A 13,393-nucleotide genomic window follows, 5' to 3' on the forward strand; every position below is an offset into this window, starting at 1 on the left:
CAGACTGTACAACTTATACAGGCATACCTCGGAAATATTGCGGGTTCGGTTCCAGACCACCGCAATAAAGCAAGTCACACGAATTTTTTGGTTTCCCAGTGCATATAAAAGTTATGTTTACACTATACTGTAGTCTATTAAGTGTGCAATAGCATTATGTCTAAAAAAAACAATGTACATACCTTAATTAAAAAATACTTTATTGTTAAAAAATGCTAACTGATGGAAAAATGGCGCTGATAGACTTGCTCGATGCAGGGTTGCCACAAACCTTCAATTTGTAAAAAACGCAATATCTGCGAAGTGCAATAAAGCAAAGCACAGTAAAACGAGGTATGCCTGTAGTATTGAAAGCAAAGGCTACCTCACAGAGAGTCTGCTCCACAGAGATGGCTAATAGCATTGCTAGGATTCTAACATTATAAAAGCCTTAATCTGTCCATCTGTCTATCCGTAACGCTTTATTCGTGCTCTGATTAGCTGATGATCAGAGTGCGAACAAACATTTGAACAGGAGCTGGCGGTGCAGTGGAGCACCGCCATAATGGTGGGGACACAGGGGATGGAGGGGAGGGAAGGGGAGGGGGCCTTGCCCCCCCCAGCCCTGGCTCCCTGGAGGTGTGGGCAACAAAGTGGCCGGAACAGGTGGCAATGATGGAGCGGAGGGGGGGCAAGGCCACCAGAGCTGCCTCCCTCCCCCTTACTCGTTGCAGGTGACAGCAGTGGCAGTGTAGGAGAGGGGGGAGCAGAGTTGGGATGCCACGGAGGGGAAGGGGGGGTGAGGCCACTGGCTCCCCTCTGTTGTCACCGCCTGCAGGGCCTGACACGGGATGACACAGCAGCAGTGGGGGGAAGGAGCGGGTCCGAAACAGGTGGGGGAAATAGCATGTGTGCCATGGCAGCAGTGCGGGGAGAGGAGAAGTGAGCCCAGGCCCAACCTTAGAGAGGAGGACCAAGCCCAAGCCAGTGGAGAAGTCGGCCCACTGTCATGGCAGTGGGGGAAGCAGCAGGCCTGGCCCAATGTGGCAGCAGCTGGGGGACGGGAGGAGCGAGTCTCCTCCCCCCCTCGTGCCCAGGACCATTCTTCCCCCCGTTCCCCTCCCCCATGTTGGCCCCTCCCCCGCTCCTCCCATCCCTGCACCACTGCCAGTCGGCCCAGGCCTGCAGCTCCCCTCCGCTGTAGCCTGGCTTCTCCCCTCCCTCGGGCCTGGTCCTGCCCCACATTGGGCCCAGGCCTGCTCCTCCCCTCCCCCCACTGCTGCGGCAGGGAGCAAGCCTGGACCCCAACCAGCAAGAGATAAAGGAGCAGGCCCAGACTGGGGGGAGGGGATGGAGACAGGGCTCCATCCCCACATGCTTTCCCCTCACCCGTCATTCCTGACAGGCAATTGGCTAGTTAGCCAAGAAAAGCAGAGGCATGAAATGTTACCTGAACACTTCCACCTTGCTGTTCCTTGCTGCGGGCCAAATGCAGATTGCATCCTCCTCACCCCTGCTCAAAACTTTGCAGCCAACAAAAGACAAATTCTCCCTGAAAATGTAAAACTTTGCCTTTAAAACAAAAATACATATTTAGAAAAGACATGCCCAGAACATAAGTCTGGCAAGAAATGCATTAGGTGAGCTTCCCTGAAGCAGAAAACTATCACTTCTAGGGCACCCCTTGGAAATGGTTAAAATATCCTTCTCTTCCCCCTGCCAGGCTCTGCTTCAAACACTTGTAACAACCTGCCTGCCTCACCCTCCCCACCCCACTTAATGTACACCTGGGCCTGGTCTACACTTTACCTGTCTCCACTGGCAGAACTTCTGCATGCAGAGAGCAGCCACCATTGTATATGCATATCCACACTCTTCTGAAGGCTCTGCTCAACAGTGGTGCTGCCAGAGAGTAAAGTACACCCTGAGAAGGCACCACAGCAGCCAGGCAAGTCCCCAGGTGTCATTAGAGTGCCTTCCACTGGATGGCAACAAGAGCCTTACCCTGTTCAGCAGGGGCAGCGTAACTGCTGGCCAGCAGAAAGGAAGCTCTGCCAGAAAAATCCCGTAGAGGAGACAAGACCTGAAAATAGCAGGGAACCAAGAAAGCCCACATACAGTGTTCAAAGAGCACAAATTCCCCTTGCCCTGCTGAGCACAATCTCCTGGAGCTTTGAAGTTATACAAAGGAAAACAGGCTAAGGGATTCTGGAGATTTTGAAAAGAGCCCACTAAACCAATGCAAAGAGGAAAGCAAAGTGAATCCTCCAGATGAAGAGACTGGGAACACATAGACAGGAAAGGAAGAAAAGGGGATGTACTGGTATAAGGACAATGCACAAAAGAAAGCATATCGCAAGTTTCTGCCGACTCCATCTCATAATACAAAAGCGTAATACAGTCCATGAAATTTAAGACAGAAAGTTTAAAGCTGATAAATGGAAAATACTTTTTCCACACGACATGGAACTGCCTGTGGAACCCACTACCACAAGCTCACATGGCCAAGAAGTTTAACTGGACATCCACATGGGTAAGAACATCCAGTTACAATACTGAGCATTAAAAAGGATACACCCACCCACCACAAGAGCCTTGGAAGTGATGCAGTCCTCTAAGTTTCTATCTACATAGGTTTGTATACATCTGCCATCATTGTGTTATCTGAGAATATCAGAGTGCAGGTCAATTTCTAATTGGTATTACAGTTGGCTCACAGCAGTGGGACTTCTTGTCCATTCTTCATGGTAGTTGGTGCTGACCACTGTCAGTCATGTATTCAAACAGATGAGGCAATTCCTATGTTCCTAAACAGGACCTTTGTCTTTTAAAATCCTAGAAAACTGAAGGCAACAATTAAAACAAACGTGGACACTGACCAGTTCCTGAGAGAAATGGATTCCCGCTTACTCTGCTGAACACTTATTACCCACCTAGCCAACTGCCCATCAAGAATGATGGCGGGGTTGAGGGGATGGAGATGGAGCCCAGTGCCTCCTCCACCCAGTCTGGGGCCACTCATCCCTTCCCTCCTACTGCTTGGGGTCCGGGCCTTCTCCCTCCATCCCTGCTGGGCCTCCTCCCCACTGTTCCATCAGCTCCATTGCCGCTGCCTCCAATCACAGTGTCAGCCAACCAGAGCGTGAATAAAGCGTTATGGACAGACAGACAAAGGCTTTTATAATACTAGAATGCAGCAAAAACCTTGTGCCTGCAGCAAGAAGGAATCCTCGCAGTGCAAGTCCTGTCTGCAGAATCAAAGGGCATTGGTACACATGCTTGTGCTGCAGTATACACGCTTACACTGCAATGCATGCAGTTGTATAAGCAGCGAAATGCATGTCAGCACTGAGAAAATGGCAGCAGCATGCTTTTGAACTAAAACACATATGAGGTGTTTTAGTTCAAAAGTGCACCACCACCATTTTCTGCATGCTGATGCACATTTCACCATTTATAAAACTGCACGCAAAGCAGCACAGTGAGCATCAGCTCGTGTGCGCAGCAAACTCAATTAATCGAGTCTGCTCCAACCTGACAAATCTCAAGCATGTCACGGGGACAAAAAGGTATGTGTATAAATGGCAAGTTCTAGGTCTGAAATAAGACTATATCCCTAACTGTTCTCAAGGATTCCTCTGAGTTTGTGTTTGGACAGCTAATGAACAATGACACTGCCTGCAAACAGGTGGTTCCAATGCAGTGACCACTGTGCCCCAAGTTCCCACAAGCTGCAGTAAATAGAAAATTGATGACAGAGAATCAGTTTTCCTTGTTTGTTTTCCAGCTTTCCCTCTGAAATAGTGAAACCATTAAGAACCTGGTTGTATTGCAGCTGCTGCTTAGAGAGGGCTCTGGACAACAGTTGTAGCAGGCACTACAGTTCATCACAGGGGAACACCAACTAAATATGAAGGCCGGAAGAGATGCTTAGAAGTTTGTAAACACCCTCCTTACAGGAGCCGAAAAGCAGAAGAGGAGGAGCAGGTCATGAGCAGTCATGCCCCCACTTATATATTCAGTGCAATTTGTAGGTTTGAGTCATCTCAATTTTAAGTATTTGCTAAAATAGGCAGTTCATCTCAGAGGGGTGGGAAAAAGAGGGAATAACAGGTTAACTCAAAGTAGAAAAGGATGAGGAGGAAAAATAGACATTTTAGGGGAAGAAGAGAGGAGAGGAAACGTAAGAAGCAATAACAACAGGCAGGGGAGAGGGAGGAAAAAGGAACACATCTCAGGAAAAAAAAACACACCAAAAAAACAAGGAGTGAAGACAGGAAGGGAAAGACAATCTAAAGAATAAATAAAGCAAGAGAAATGCAGTCAGCTTTAGGCTGAATAGTTGAATACCACCTAGAAATATCACTTGAATAATTCTAATCAATATTTGTCAAATAAATAATGTATTGAATTAATACTCCTCATGGCATTCAACCAACATATCAAGTACTATTTCATGCCTCTGTTATTAAACACAGGCAAAACTGAAATCTAGTGAGCAGCTATTTTTTTGCTGGCTTTTAACAAACCTGGTTGTAAGCTTACAGTTGAAAAGGATTACACAAAAAGCTGGCTGATGGTGGGTTACAATTAAATACGGAATACAGCACACAACTATTTTGTCCCTTTAAGTGGCAGGAAACAGCAACACCGGCATATTTTTTACCCAACCTATCGTGTGACTCTTCAACCAGGGTCTCTCAGGGCTCCAAAAGCATGGCAGCGAGGTAAATCCTACCTGACTTTCCTTCTTCATATACCCAACGAAGAACTCAATGGGGATGCTGAAAGCCTTTTCATATGTGATTATACTGCTTGCAACAATGAAGGAATTCTCCCATATGCAGGCACCACTAAGCAGATCTCTCAGGCAAATGAGATTGTTTCTAGGCCTCTGCATAGCAAAAGTAAAAGGAGAACTGAGCATAGGCGCCAACTTTTGCAGAGGGCAGCCTAAGAAGATGAAGTTTTAGGCATTTCAGCCCTCTTCCCGAGGGGGGCCCCGGACCCCCATGTACACGGCACCTCTGGAACTGAGCCTGAATCAGTGTGTTGAAGTTTACAGTGTGCACAAGCAGCAGGAGAGGCACTGGACCTCTTTGGCTTTAGACCTAGGAAGTGAGCCCTCTATCAGCTTTGAATTGTTAGCTTTGCAACAACTGCTAACAGCACTTTCTTTGACAAAGTAACTACCTGGCTGGATGAAAGGGATGCTATGGATATACCATATCTGGACTTCAGCAAGGCTTTTGACGAAGTCCTGAACAAGCTTCTCATAAACAAATTGGAGAAATGTGGGCTGGATAAAACTTCTACAAGGTGGACAGATAACTGGCTCAATAGCCATAACCAAAACGTAATTATTAACGGGATCATGTCAGAGTGGCAGGAGGTTTCCAGTGGAGTCCCAAAGGGAGTCAGTCTGTCCTGGGCCTGGCTCTGTTTAACATGTTTATTAAAGATTTGGATGCTGGCATAGAAAGCTTCTTAAGAAGTTTGTGGACGACATGAAACTGGGAAGGATTGTGACTGCGCTGGAGGAAGCCAGCACAATTCAAAAGGATCCTGACAGATTGGAAAAGTAGGCTAGAGCTAAGAGGATGAAGTTACATGCGGACAAATGCAAGGCACTACACTTCAAGAAGAATAATCAAAAACAAACACAAAATGGGAGACACCTGGCTGAATGGCAGCTCTACGGAAAAGGACTTGAGGAGTCTTGGTACATGAGCTCAATACAAGTCTGCAGTGTGATGCAACCACATAAAAGGCCAATGCAGTTTTGGGCTGCACTAATAGAAGCATTAGGTACAAGACATGGGAGGCGATAGTGCCTCTCTACTCGGCACTGGTTAGGCCGCATCTGGAGCACTGTGTGCAGTTCTGGGCTCCACATTTTTAAAAGAACGTGGGAAGTTAGGGAGGATCCAGAGGTGGGCAAAAATGATCAAGGTCTTGGAAGGCAAGTCATATGAGAAGCGGCTGAAGGAGCTAGGTATGCTCAGCTTAAGGAAAAGATGCTTAAGGGGGAACACGATAGCAGTCTTCAAAGACCTGAAAGTCTACCATAAAGAACAGAGAAAGCACATTTTCTCTCTTGCTGCATAAAGGGGGACACAGACCAATGGCTTGAAGTTGCAGCAAAGTAAATTTAGATCAGTTATCCAGAAAAAAACTTCTTTGTTGTGAAAATAGTGAGACAGTGGAACAGACTGGCTAAGGAAATTGTGGACTCCCCAGCACTGGAGGTCTTCACGAAAAGGCTGGACAGCCACTGGTTGGGGATGATCTAGGCATAGCTATGCCTGTGTTCTACCATCGGTATTTCCCATGCTTCTGGGCTTGCTGGCTGCTCCTGATCCTCGCTTCCACATTTTCTGCTATATGTGTTAGGGTGTTTTTAAGCCTCCCCAAAGGCATTGGGTGTTGGCTACAGCTAAGGCTGGGGACTGCAACTTGGGCATGCTGATTCTCCTCCTGAGAGCAAAACCAGAGAGGTTCCTTGCTACAGGGTTTTGCCTCTTCACTCAGGGTCAGACCTGACAGCCATACTTGGGGTCAGGAAGGAATTTACCCCATGGTCAGATTGATATGGATCATGGGGTTTTTTGCCTTCCTCTGTAGTGGGGGGCATGACCCTCTACCCAGGACCTCTTGAGTGTACATTGACAACATTTTATAGAAGCAGGACGGACATTGGCTGCCATGGTTCCCCTGCTTTACCTGCAGCAGGTTAGGGTGTTAGATCTGTGTTGCATCAGAGTTGAGGGTCGTCTTCTGTAGAGTTTAGATTATGGTTGTATGGAATGGTTTGGATACGGATGATTTTGCCTCAGGTAAGGGGTTGGACTAGTCAGCGGTTCTCAAACTTTTTTGTACCAGGATCCATCTGTAAACAGCAATGGCCAGTCCCAAGCCAGCTTCCCTCACTCCTGACTTGCTGTCCCCAAGTCCCAGCTCCCCAGTACATGAGGAAGGGGGTAGGTGTGTGGAGTGAGGGGGGGTGCGTCATGAGGGGCCCCAAGCGGCCCTTTGCAGGCTGGAGCTCTGCTAGCCTGCAAGGGAAAAGCCAGGGTTTCCCAAGTTTTTCTCCTTTAAACTAGAATCCATTTTTAAAGTTTGTAGATCCTTCAAGTATGTTCATGACCCTTTCACATATTCTTGCAACCCATGGGCTGAGAAGCACTGGACTAGATGACCTCCGGAAGTCTCTTCCAGCCCTACTTCTCTATTACTCTATGAGTAGTTGAAAGGGGGCACTGAATGGAAATGAAGGCAACAGGATCCCTACACTCACCAGAAAAAGCTTCCTGCAGGCCAGGATTTTTTTCCAAACACAATTTAGAAAACTAACATGGTAAGCAGATGATCCCCATACACAATCATGAAGGAGAGTACAAGAATGCCATGGACAATGATACAGCACCAAGATGGCTAATCACAACCGTCATTTTGTAATATGTCAGTCATCACATAAAGCCATTAAATGCTAATTAGGTTACTTCTGTAATTTCAAGCATTTACTATAGGTAAGCAGAAAAAACTGAGTTTGGGGTACTTCCTGAGGGATCACCCACCTGCCAAAAAAGTTCACTTCAGGCCATAAGCCCTCCTGGGTCATTAGCATCCAGGAGATTCCCCTAACTGAAGTAATGATTGCTAATTATAACCCAAGTTTTTAAATACACACAGAGAGTCTTTCCTTCCCCCCATCCTCTCTCAATCTCTCTCTGTTCCAGAAATGAAAGTAAGTTACATTGTGATGGAAAGTGTCATGCTGACATCTGCCATGCAAGAGAATGTCAACCCCGGCATGCAGGGGCTTCCTCTATGAAAGAGAAAGAAATTCATTCTCTGAGCCCAGCCAATCTGTTGCCTCTCTAACAAGGCTGTGAAAAAGGGAATCAATTAGCATCAGTGGCTCCAGTACTGAAGTCTGTCTATTAGTAATGACACAGGGGATACCTTCTAGGAACAGGAAGGATGGTCCAATGCACAAAGCACTAGCTTAGGACGTGTAGGACCTGGATTCAAGTCCCTGCCCTTCTACAGCCCTACTGCATGCCCCTGGGCAAGCCATGTAGCCTTTCTGCACTCATTAGAGTGCAGTGTAATGTGGAGATATCTCACCAAAATCAGTAAATCTGTATTAGCAGAGAACCCCTTTTTCAGCAGGGTTAGGTACAGAGCTGTGTTTGGGGTAATCAGCTGGCTCTGCTGCTTCTAGTACCAGAGCCAGGTTAGGTATCTCTGCACTGCAGACACACCCTACATCTGAGCTACACACACACACCCTTGTAAAGTAAGGAGAATAGGAGCGCTGTGAGGATAAATATATTAAAGACTGTGAGGTGCTATGGTAATAGCGGCAAGGGAGTTACCCAAGATACACAGCCTGACCACTGAAGGGGAATAAATAGGCATCACACTGGCTATTCATTAATACCATGGACTAGCCTGAAACTGCTAGTTTCACAGGCTGGCTGCACCAATGTCCATATTGTTTAGAGCTGTAATGCATTTATACAAGGGGATTAAAGTAATGCAACACCACCAACTAAATCCTCAGTGTAACCTTATCCCAATCCCTGAAGCCAACTAGCATCTCTCTCAAGTATGAAATTCCAGTATTAATTTTGGATCTATAGGTTGGGCTTTTCAAAGGTGCCTACTATTCCTCTGACAGTTATTCAGTCAAATCAGTGCAGGCACTGCGCTGATGTGTTTTGGTTATGTCAGTTATGCCTACACCTGTAAGATTCACCAGGACAAGCTGAGCCAATATGAGCCTGGCTTAAACCCCTGCAAACTGAACCTACTCAGGAGCAAATAAATCTGCACTTTAGCTTAACTAGGGTAACTCAGCAAATGAACCAGACTGAAAAGAGCTGGGTGTGTAATCCACTTAGGCTATCGTAAAAATCCTAGCCAGCTCCCCAGTATGCCTCCCTATGCTGTATACTTTTAGCTGTACAGAGTATTTCATTACCCACAGAGTGCTTGCTAATCCTCCCGCAAGTCTTCCATTTGGCTTATTTTTTATGCACGCCATACCCATCCCCCTCACAGACTGCTAGCCAGGGAGAAAAACGCATTTCTATCCAGGGCTATTAGGAGCAGTGGGCCCTACAAAGAGCATGCCTCACTCTGGGGTCTAAGGGGGATGAAGAGCTCCCCTGGCATCGTTCCCAAGTGCCTCTGTGCTGGGAATAGCTCTAAAGGGAGCTGCATCTGCCTCTCCCCAACCAGGGGGCAGGCATGACATAATGCTAGAGACTAGAAAGCCAGACACACCCAGGAAGCAGGGAGGTTCTTAGAGACCCCGAAACACGAACTGCTAGTGCTGCCTGCTTAAAACAAAAAGACACAAACCCACACACAGCCACACCTGTCTCTCTTTCAAGCCCTCCTGCAAAGCGCGGTGGAATTGTCTGGGCTGCAAACAAAACCGCTCTGGAGAAGTTTATTATCAATCATGACAGCGCTCGTTCCATGGCACACCCTGACGGAGCTGTGGCAGCCCAGGCTCAGCAAAGAGAGATGCCACTTGGGTATCACCATGGACCACTCCCTAAACTGCAGTCTCGTGTGGGTATTTGAACCCATGGATGAGAGCCAGAGGAGAGGCTGGACAAGGGGAAGGGGTGGGGAACAGACAAGGGAAGGGTCACTGCAGGCTGTGGTTTGCTCCTGGAGGATGCGGTGCCCCTCCCATTCCTTTCCCCATGTTCCCTGGACTGGCAGGAAGTGTTTACAGAAAGCAGAGTCATTGTTAAGACCAAGGGGGCAGGCAAGCAGGTGATTCTCCACCCCTCCCTCCCTCTCCCCTTTGCAAAGCCTGCCAGATTTTAGGCAGGAAAGAGCAGAAGTCATCAGCAGCTGCTGGAGATCCTATCAGCGCTGCACAAGGTGTGCAGAGACCTGGAGCTCCCTCCGCAGCTGCAAGAGCCTAGGATGGGGCAGCTGGGACACAGGCCAGCCAGGATCCATGCCACCGTCAAATGACCTCAGCCCGCACACAGGTCCAGACATGCCAAGCAGTGTACCCCTCCCGCATGTACCTCCACGGAAAGTCTCTGTGGGGGTCATCGAGAGGGATGAGACACATGCCCCCCCCCGCCCAAAGTGATCAGTCTTCAGGGGGCTTGGTTTCACCCAACAGGAGGGTTTGGAAAAAACCGGGGAGGGGAAGTAATTTGCAGTATGCTTTGAGAATGGGGGGGCTGCAGCTTCCCTGCCCCTATGCACACGCATGCACACACACGCACACCAGCTCACCCCGCACGCAAGCACACACACCCCACACACGCACCTGCTTACCCGACACGCATGCACACACGCACTCACCCCCACACATGCACACCCTTCACCCACACGCACGCCCCCCCCATGCACGCACGCACACACTCACAACAGGTGGCAGGGGCACCCCCACCCCCAACCAGAGGGCTCTCCCAGCGCTTCCCACACACGACCTGCGACCTGCCCCCCGCCCCGGGCTCCCCCAGCACGGGGTGGGGCGAGACTGAGCCAGGCGCCGCCCGGGGCTGCGGACACCGACCCCCGACTCACCGGCTCCGGCGGGCGGGCGCGGGCCGGAGACTAGGGAGACGCGGCCGAAGTTGACGGGAGGCGGCGGCGCCTGCCGCGATCCCCCGGCCCGGCCCGGCCCGGCCCAGGCGGGGCGGCGCCCTCAGCGCAGCGCAGCGCTGGGGTCAGCGGCCCGCAGGCCCGGGGCAGGGCGGCGCTGCCCACCTCGGGGGCGGAGGGGCCGCCTGCCTGCAGCGCCCGCCCCGCATTGGCTCCCGCGCCGCGGTGCCCTGCCGCTGCCGCTGCCGCCGCTGGCACAGCGCGCGCGCGTGTGTGCGGGTGCGCAGGCAGGCACACAACAGTGACAACACACACCCGGCGGCAGCGCACACACACTCCCGCCGCCCCGGCCCCGCCCCGGCGCCCTCGTGCTGCGCCGCCCGCCCGCGCGCGTTAGCGCCGCCCCCTGCGGCCGCCCGCCGCCGGGTCCTGGGTGTGCGCGCGTGTGCCGACGTGCGTGTGTACTGGGGTTGGGGTGCGAATTGTTCACCTGCTTGTGTTGGGGTTGGTGCTTGTGTGTGGGTGCATGTCTTGAGGTTCGTGCACCTGTGTGTGTTGGGGTTGGTGCACACGTGTATGCTGGTGTGGGTGTCCACCTACATGTATTGGGGTTGGTGTGTCTGTGTGCGTTGGGGTTTGGTGCACACGCGTATGCTGGTGTGTGTGTCTATCTATATGTATTGGGGTTGGTGTGTGTGGGAGTGCATATGTGTGGACCTGCATGTATTGGGGGGTGTGGGGTGTCTATATGTGCACCTGCTTGTGTTGAGGCTGGTGCTTGTGTGTGTGTCTACCTGCATGTGTTGGGTTTGGTGCATGTGCCAGTGTATGTGCATGTTTTGGGGTTGATGTGTGTGTGGGTGCATATGTGTGTACCTGTGTATGTGTGTACCTGTGTGTGTCTACCTGCGTGTATTGGGGTTGGGTGGTGTGGGGGTGCATATGTGTGCACCTGCTTGTGTTGGGGGTGGTGCTTGTGTATGTGAGTGTGTGTGTACCTGCATGTGTTGGGGTTGGTGTGTATGTGGGTGCCTGTGTGTGTTGGGGTTGGTGCACATATGTGTGCTGGGTCTGTGTATGTATGTGTGCGTGCACCTGCTGGTGTTGGGGTTGAAGTGTGTGGGGGTGCATATATGTGTGTGTGTGCGCATCTGCCTGTTCTAGGGTTGGTGCTTGTGCATGTGCATGTACCTGCATATCTTGAGATTGGTGTGTGCACATGTATGTGTGTGCATCCCTGCTTGTGTTGGGGTTGGTGTGTGTGGGAGTACAGTATTTGTGTGTGTGCACCTGCATTTGTTGGAATTGGTGTATGCATGTGTCAGTGTGTGTGTGTACTTGCATGTGTTTGGGGGAGTGTGTGTATCTGTGTGCATGTACCTGCGTGTGTTGGAGTTGGTGCATTTGTGTGTATGTGCACATACCTGTGTGTGTTCGGGGGAGTGTGTGTGCGTGGTGGGGTTGGGATGTGTATGCATGTGTTGGGTATGGTGAGTGCATGTTGGGATCGGTGCATATGTGTGTGCTTGTTTTGGAGTAATTGTGTTTGTGTGTGTGTACACACTTGTGTTGGAGTAGGTATGTGGGTGGGTGGGTGTTGGGGTTGGTGCTCGGTGCATGTGCCTGGGTGTTGGGCTTGTTGCCTTTCTGTGTTGGGCTTGGTGCACACATGCGCATGTTGGGCCTGGTGTGTGTGCATGTCCTGGGGTTGATGTGTGAGTGCATCTACATGTACATGTTTGTTGAGCTTGGTACACGTGTGTGTGCTGGGCTCTAGTCGCTGAAGTCCTGCTTACCTTTCCTTGGGCACATGTTTCCTCCCCTGGACCAGCAGTCTTCTCAGAGGCAGAATAAGAGCCATTGGGGCCCGGACCCACACCACGGCCTAGGCTCCCCCCCGCCCCACAGCCATGGGCTCCATCCCTGAGCAGCACCCGGAGTGAGACATGCTGCCCCCTCCCAAGCCCGGGGCAAAAGCCACGGCCACCCCCACCTGCAGGTCTGCGCTGGAGCCAGAGCCTGGGGTCAGTTGCATGAGACCCTGCATAGGACAACATTGCCCCACTGCCAGGCGACACTGGGAATGCAGAGCCACTGCCTCCTGGGCATTTGCAGTGCAGACTGAGCTCTGAGCCTGCTGAGCCACTTGACCTGCCATGGCTCAGTCTGGCTGCAACAGCACCCGACAAACGCCCAGGATTGCACCTGGGCCAAGCCACTGGCAGGTCCCAGCCATGCACTGCACTCAGCTGCACTCCCTGCAACGGGCAGCTCTGGCCACTCCCAGGGCTCCTGCACGGTCGTGCCCCGCACCCCACCCAGTACTTGGCAGCCTTGGCCTGCTGTGTTGCACGCCAGGCCCAGCCCACCCAGCCATCGGTTTTGTCCATGCCAAGCTGCTGCCTTTCCCCCTCACCCGCAGGCATCTGGGGACCCTTGTTTGGCAGGGAGCCCTGGGCCTGGGCCCAGCTGGCCCATGCATTAATCCACCTATGGTCTTCCTCCAGGCACCTCGTTCTCTCTGCTCTTGGCATTCCTTCAAGGGAGGGCTCCCCTCTGGCCAACTCTTCCCCCCATGTACCCTGTGTGTGCATGTGTGTCCATCCTTCCTCTCTCTGTGTCTCTTCCTCCTGCCCCTCTTTGGGATGAGCTGATGTGTCCCACTCAGAAAAACCCTCCGAACTGGAGGAGACCTTTCCCTTAGAGCAGGGTGAGGCAAGCTTGTGTGCTGAGGCCAGGGCTTGCTCCCAGCAGTCCCATCCAGGGGAAAGCAGGGAGAAACAGATGAGCTGCCTTCAGCACAAGCTCCCCCCCTGTCTTCTGT

General features: G+C 51.1%; 1 protein-coding gene across 1 annotated transcript in view; it reads right to left on the minus strand.

Annotated features, from left to right (window-relative positions):
• Positions 1-10,918, minus strand: part of HRAS (HRas proto-oncogene, GTPase) — a 98,724-nt gene extending 87,806 nt beyond the window's left edge. The window contains exon 1 of the mRNA XM_090032380.1: positions 10,552-10,918. The gene's annotated coding sequence lies outside the window, so the exon portion shown is untranslated. The remainder of the gene's footprint in view (positions 1-10,551) is intronic.
• Positions 10,919-13,393: the final 2,475 nt, after the last annotated feature.

The sequence above is a fragment of the Crocodylus siamensis genome, chromosome 2, assembly GCF_052110815.1.
Source record: "Crocodylus siamensis isolate JL-2025a chromosome 2, ASM5211081v1, whole genome shotgun sequence".
Classification (NCBI taxonomy): Eukaryota; Metazoa; Chordata; order Crocodylia; family Crocodylidae; genus Crocodylus; species Crocodylus siamensis.